At 42.3% G+C, this 6,790-nt stretch overlaps 1 protein-coding gene across 6 annotated transcripts in view; it reads right to left on the reverse strand.

Moving 5' to 3' along the window:
• The window catches only part of PLCE1 (phospholipase C epsilon 1), a 172,918-nt gene extending 167,211 nt beyond the window's left edge, over positions 1–5,707 (reverse strand). For all 6 annotated transcript variants that reach the window (XM_075257889.1, XM_075257890.1, XM_075257888.1 and 3 more), the window contains exon 1: positions 5,608–5,707. The gene's annotated coding sequence lies outside the window, so the exon portion shown is untranslated. The remainder of the gene's footprint in view (positions 1–5,607) is intronic.
• Positions 5,708–6,790: the final 1,083 nt, after the last annotated feature.

A 6,790-nucleotide genomic window follows, 5' to 3' on the forward strand; every position in this document is an offset into this window, starting at 1 on the left:
ACCCCAATATATTCTTTGAATTACCAGTCAGAAACTGGCACTATATGGCAGTAGCAAGAAATGAGGGTATTTATAACCCCAATATATTCTTTGAATTCCCAGTCAGACAATGGCACTGTATACCAGTAGTAAAAATTGTGGGTGCACGTAACCCCAATATATTCTTTGAATTCCCAGTCAGACACTGGCACTATATGGCAGTAGCAAGAAATGAGGGTATTTGTATTCCCAATATATTCTTTGAATTCCCAGTCAGACAATGGCACTGTATACCAGTAGTAAAAATTGTGGGTGCACGTAACCCCAATATATTCTTTGAATTACCAGTCAGAAACTGGCACTATATGGCAGTAGCAAGAAATGAGGGTATTTGTATTCCCAATATATTCTTTGAATTCCCAGTCAGACAATGGCACTGTATACCAGTAGTAAAAATTGTGGGTGCACGTAACCCCAATATATTCTTTGAATTCCCAGTCAGACACTGGCACTATATGGCAGTAGCAAGAAATGAGGGTATTTGTATTCCCAATATATTCTTTGAATTCCCAGTCAGACAATGGCACTGTATACCAGTAGTAAAAATTGTGGGTGTATATAGCCCCAATTCTATTGCTAGGGGACTTGCAGGGTATTTCTGGGGTGAAGGTGGGGGGGCACACCGTTGGAACGGGTATCGGGGTATATATCGGGTATACGGGAATACACTGACAGTGTATTCCATTCAGGATCCTGGGAAAGCTGGGTTGCGGCGATTGAGCCCGTCAGTGCCACGTTACACTGACAAGCTTCTCCCTGGAATTTAGCTCTTACAAGAGCTGTTGGTTGTCTTCTCCTTCCTATCCTAGCCTGTCCCTGCCTACCCAGAATCTAAGCCCTAGCTAGCTGGACGGAAACCTCCGTCCTCGGTGAATTGCAAGCTCAGAATGACGCGAACCTGGGCGGCGCTGTTCTTTTAAATTAGAGGTCACATGTATTCGGCAGCCAATGGGTTTTGCCTACTTTTTTCAACGTCACCGGTGTCGTAGTTCCTGTCCCACCTACCCTGCGCTGTTATTGGAGCAAAAAAGGCGCCAGGGAAGGTGGGAGGGGAATCGAGTAATGGCGCACTTTACCACGCGGTGTTCGATTCGATTCGAACATGCCGAACAGCCTAATATCCGATCGAACATGAGTTCGATAGAACACTGTTCGCTCATCTCTAATTATAAAGATAAATGCTGAAGTTTTTTTCAGGACTAGGAAGAACCTGAATCTTCAGACCGTCATCATCACTATGTAGAATATTATTTATGAAAAATGGACTGAAAACTAGACCGCCTTCAGTAAAGAATATCCACAGTTATGCTAGATTAGTTATATTAGTTATCTTTCAATATATTTAGAGATATTAGATTAAAATAATGGGTTTTGCCAGGCTCAGACTGGCACATGGGTGAACAGTTGAATTCCTAGGTGGACCCCCAGCTAACATGGAAGAGTATACTCATTGTGCCCAAAATTAAATCAGTTTCCAACAATCTGACCACGCCAATATAAAATTTACAGTCATCTTATTTTTAAAATGGGGAGAACCCCTTTAAATCCAGTGACTACATTTACTATTGCAACTGCATCTGATTTCTGGTGTAACAAAATCTGATGGATTTTTGACACAAAATGTTGCATCTCATTTTAGACATTTATTACATTAAAGGGACTCTATCATTCAGAAAATGTTTTTTTTTAGCTAAACATATGCCTAAATAGCCTTTAAAATAGGCTATTAAAATCTTGGGCATGTGCAGTACCTCTCTGTTCTAAGCGGTTCTGCGCATATCCAAGCGCCATTTGGTGTAGTTCGCTATAGAACTGAGCATACTGAGCAGTATATAGCGAACTACACCAAAATGGCGGAGCAGTACTGCACAAGCCTGAGATTTCAGCAGTGGAGTGACAATGGAGAAGACATAGGCGGTACAGGATGTCTGGAAGAGGAGGGCATACAGAGCACAAGCAATCAGTGCCGCACCTCCCATGAGGCGACCGCTTCAGGCGGCGCTATGCCAGGGCCTCGGGAGGGCGGCATTTTTGCTGACCTAAGCCAGTCCAGCTGTCCTGGACTGGCTTAGCGTCACCGTGTCTGGAGCCCGACACGGGAAGCGAGCAGTGTATTTGGGCAGCGCTTCTCCAGCGGCCGCCCCTCACACTCAGGCAGAGGGCAGGTCCCTGCCTGCTCTCTGCCTGCAAACGCCGCTCGCTCCGCTTGGTCACGCCCCTCCCGCTCGGCCCCGCCCCTTTCTTGCGACCCCACCCCCTCAGCTCCACCCCTCCTCCGGGGGGGGGGGGAGCTTTCTGACACCGCTTCAGGCGGCAGAAAGCCCAGGCTCACCCCTGCAAGCAATGGTGGGGTTTTTTCAGAGGTATGATGCGGGGGGTGCTCGGAGCCCTGGAGAACGCCCAGGGTGCTCCATGAGCCTCATTTACATATACAATTCCTTCGTTTTTAACAATAAACCATGGGGTCATTTGCAGTTACTAGAGCACCAGAATAGTCTTTTTTGAAGGCTATTCAGGCATATGTTTAGCTAACAAAGCGTTTTCTGTAAGATAGAATCCCTTTAATGCAGTGAAAAACAATAGATATTCCTGACACACGTGACATGTTTCAGAAGTGTCAACACAATTGGACATGGTTTAGTGGGAAAGAGGTCGTGGCTTGGATTGCCACTGTTTATACTACATTGTGCCAAAATTTTTGGTGTCAAAATGAATCATACACTAAGCCAAGTCAGACAAAATTTTCTAAAGATTAGAGTTATCGTACACCATGAGACACTGTGATAAGTCATGTCTACGCACTCTAAAACTAGGACAGAATTACGATCTGCCCTAATATCTATATAACATGGCCATCCACACAGTGTACAGATAGACCCTACGAGCTCCAAGGTGATCTGTAGGTTTGTGTCTGGAGTACTGGCACTAGAGTGCACGGCATCACTGACAGCTGGAGAATATGGCACCTCACAGATTTGCTGGCATACAGATGGCCAACTCCTTGTCTTCAAACGTTATATGATGAAGTGCTCAAAGTACTTGTAGCCCAGCAGGGTCAATAAACTCCCAGCATATGGGATGTGCTTCTGGTTGTTTGCATAACCCTGACCTTCTGCTGAGTAATTGAATGTTTGTCGTCTTTATCGCCTATTATGAAACTAACAAAACTAGTCTATGCTGCACTTTCCCTTAGTGGACTGTACACGGCGGACAATAGGCAGATATACATGTTCTACCGCAAAGACGTCAGTATCCACAGTGCTCAACAACACTTGTTACAATGGGCTGTATTCTGTAGGTGCCACAGAACAGGGATAGTTATACCGAAGTATTTGTTATGGCATAACAGCAACTGGAGCCCAGTACTTAAGCCCAGGGCTCCACGTTCCGAAAACACTGCATTTTGGCCGTGTTGGAAATACTGCAGCAAAAAAAAACCAAACAAAAAAAAAAAAACGTTGCATTTTACATTACCTGCAAAATGGATGGGATCCTGGCTAATCCCATCCACACAATGCAAAAAAAAATTCATGACGAGTTTCCACCACTTTTTTTCTACAGCATTTTTTTCGCTATGTCAGGAATTTGTCGTATGAGGTTTTCTGGTACTTATATATTGATGAGATAACATATTGATGACTTATCCTAAGGATATCAATGACAGATTTCTGGTGAAAGCTGAGGCATCTATTGAATACCAAGCACAGTACTGTACATATTATAGGGGCTGTACTTGGTATTCACTTGAGTGTGGCTGAGCTATAGTTGTAAAGTGTGAGAAAAGAGTCATGAGTGCTACTGCCACTTCAGAAATCTGATCAGCAAGGGTCCCAGGGTGTTAGACCCCATTGATAACATATCATAAGGATACCTTATCAATATAGTCCTGGAAACCCACTTGATGCTGAGGCCACATGTTGATGAAAAACTTCTTTTGTTGCAGATTCTCTGTTTTTTTTTTTTCAGCCAAAGGATGTAGCAGAAGGAAGACGCATGTGTGTTGTCTTAATATGTCTCATTCCTGAAACCAATCTTCATATCACAGTTCAGCCCTATTCACTTAAGTGGGACTGAGCTTCAAACAGACTGTGTGGCTGATGAATGTGGCTTAAGTAGTGTCTCACTCACTTTGCAGGTACTGTATAACGCAACTTTTTTTTTGCTGCATTTCTTTGTATGCAAACTGACAATAGATCATCTTCAAATGCACCAGATGTGTCTCAGTGGCTGACGCATCTTAAGATTGTCTAGTATAAGTTTACACCATCAGTATAGGTCATGTCCTATTTCGGCCATTAACCCAGACCCCTCCATACACAGCATGTAACCTCTGCGGACTTTATGTGAAAAGCACTGCGCATACGTTACCGACGTGCTTTTTCCCATGTTGCTTATTTTGCTGTGACCTGCTACATGGGGCTTTAGCCTTAAACTGCACCTGATTCCTAAAGTGTCTGATGCGGTTTAATAAATCTGATGCAAATTATTAGACTGTCTGGTCCAACTTTTCACCTCCTGATAGTTGACTTAGTTCACACCAGACAAATGCACCAAAATTTTGGAGCACAATTTTGCAACTTAGGGTTGGTTCACACTAACGCTTGTATTCCGTCCAGAAGGGGTCCGCATGGAGATCCCCAGACGGAATACAATCACAATTGCAAGTGATGTGCTGGCAAAGCACATGGACCCCATAGACTATAATGGGCATGATTCATACCTGAAAAGTGCATGGGATTCTAGCTAATCCCATCCACACATTGCAAAAAAAAAAAAAAGTGATCGCCTGTAGAATAAAGAAAGTGCATCAAAATTTTTTATTTGCAGTCTTGACCATGTGCATCTGTTTGTACATTTACATTTTGCAGATTTTCCTATTTCCATTATTTTTGGATTTTTAAATTTATTATTTTTGTTTCTTTATTTTCATTATCTTTGAAGATTCTTGTACTTGTAAATCTTCATTATTTTTGGATTTCGTTTTGCACATTTTATTACGCCGATAGATTTCTGTATTTTTATTTAAAAATTTTCATTATTTTTGGATTTGGTTTTGTAGATTTTGATTATTTTTCTAGATTTTTTGGTTTTGCATTTTTTTCTCTACATCAATTTTCATAATTGCATCAAAACAGCATCAATTCTAAGTGCGACAAAAAAAACATTTCCCATAAAAATACATAAATATCAAAACCCCCCATGACATTGCTTTATAAATACCCCCGGCTCAGATTTAATATGCGTTTCAAGACACCTGTTTTGCATTAAAAATATCATAAGCTTCCTTCTAATTTTGGCAGAGGATCTTGACAGAGAAAGAGCAAGGAAGAGAAAGCTTTTGATATCCAGCGAGCTTGCACATTATCAGAGTCTCACAAAGTCTTTTGCACAAGTTGCTGAAAACGACCATCACGACCTATAAATTCAGATTAATATAGAAGCGTGAAGATAAATTTACGTTGTATATGACGCACTAATACATGGTATATAACCTGAAAGTTACAATGTAGTCTGCAGATTTGTAAGGTTACATGGTCAGTGCTACTACAGATAAGGCAGTGTTCTTACCCGGGAGCTGCACAGAGTGCATGGTTTGCAGGCATGTGTGATCTTGGGGTGAAGGCGGCCTCACATTTCTGCTCTGCTGGCTGCTGGTCACAAGCCATAGTATCCCTGGTGTTGTGAATGAGAGCTGAGCGTTGGTGTGTTGCTGCCTCAGTAATTGCTGGGCTGGGTGACCAACCCTCACACTGCTGCCTCACAGCATTGGAATGTCTGAGCTAACACTGCAGCTACCAGTAGTGAGCGGCCCGCCAAGCCATGTGGACACTGGGCCTGATAATTACATCTTATGGGACCTGGAGAGATGAGGAGGGAGGGGGATGTCATTATGCGTGCGCCCCTCCATAGGCCATCTGTATGGAGGGGACTGTGCACCATAAACCTTTAACCCTAAGTCACACAAGACTAGCAACTTCTATCCCTATCAGAAGAAAACTTACATATATCGTGTCGGATTTTGTGCAATAGTCACACTTTGTATCATTTCTTTCACGAGTCATTATTTTACTGGATGTCACAAATATATGAATCGCAGTAATAACTTTTTATTTTTTAGCTTTATATATATATTTTTTTACATTTCTTTCACATAGTCTTTAAAAACCTTACAAAATTTATGTATTTTTTTTGTTTTTTTTGTAAGCACCTGTAATGTCTGTTTTTTCATCACACGTCTTTTGAATATTCAGATTTGCAAACACAATTTAGGGCCAAAAGAAAAACAGTGCAAACCTGGAACATCAGGGCAAAATAAAGTTATGGGTTTTTTGTTTGCTTTTTTAATTTTTTTTCAAAATAAAAAAACAAGCCAGAGGCCGAGGCCCCACAGGTCGGAAACGCTGCGATTTTCCTGCAGCGGAAACGCCATGGGAAAAATCCTGGTGTTTTACAGTAATTGCAGAGTGGATGGGATTCATGCAAATCCTATACCCATTTTGCAGTAAAAACCGCAGCGCGGACACGCTGCGAGTTCCAAAACCGATGCGGGTTTGGAAATTGCAGCATGTCAATTATATCTACGGAAACGCCGGTGGCTTCCCCGTAGATATTGGGGTAACAGAAAGTCTGTGGAGCAAAACTCCGCAAACTTTCTGTTCAAAGTGCTGTGGGAAGAACTGTAATAGATCATGAACTACTTTTCTGTCCACAAGTTCCGTGCGGAGACCGTGCGGAAAGCACATGGACCCCA

Source organism: Leptodactylus fuscus, chromosome 10 (assembly GCF_031893055.1).
Source record: "Leptodactylus fuscus isolate aLepFus1 chromosome 10, aLepFus1.hap2, whole genome shotgun sequence".
In the NCBI taxonomy this organism is placed as follows: domain Eukaryota; kingdom Metazoa; phylum Chordata; class Amphibia; order Anura; family Leptodactylidae; genus Leptodactylus; species Leptodactylus fuscus.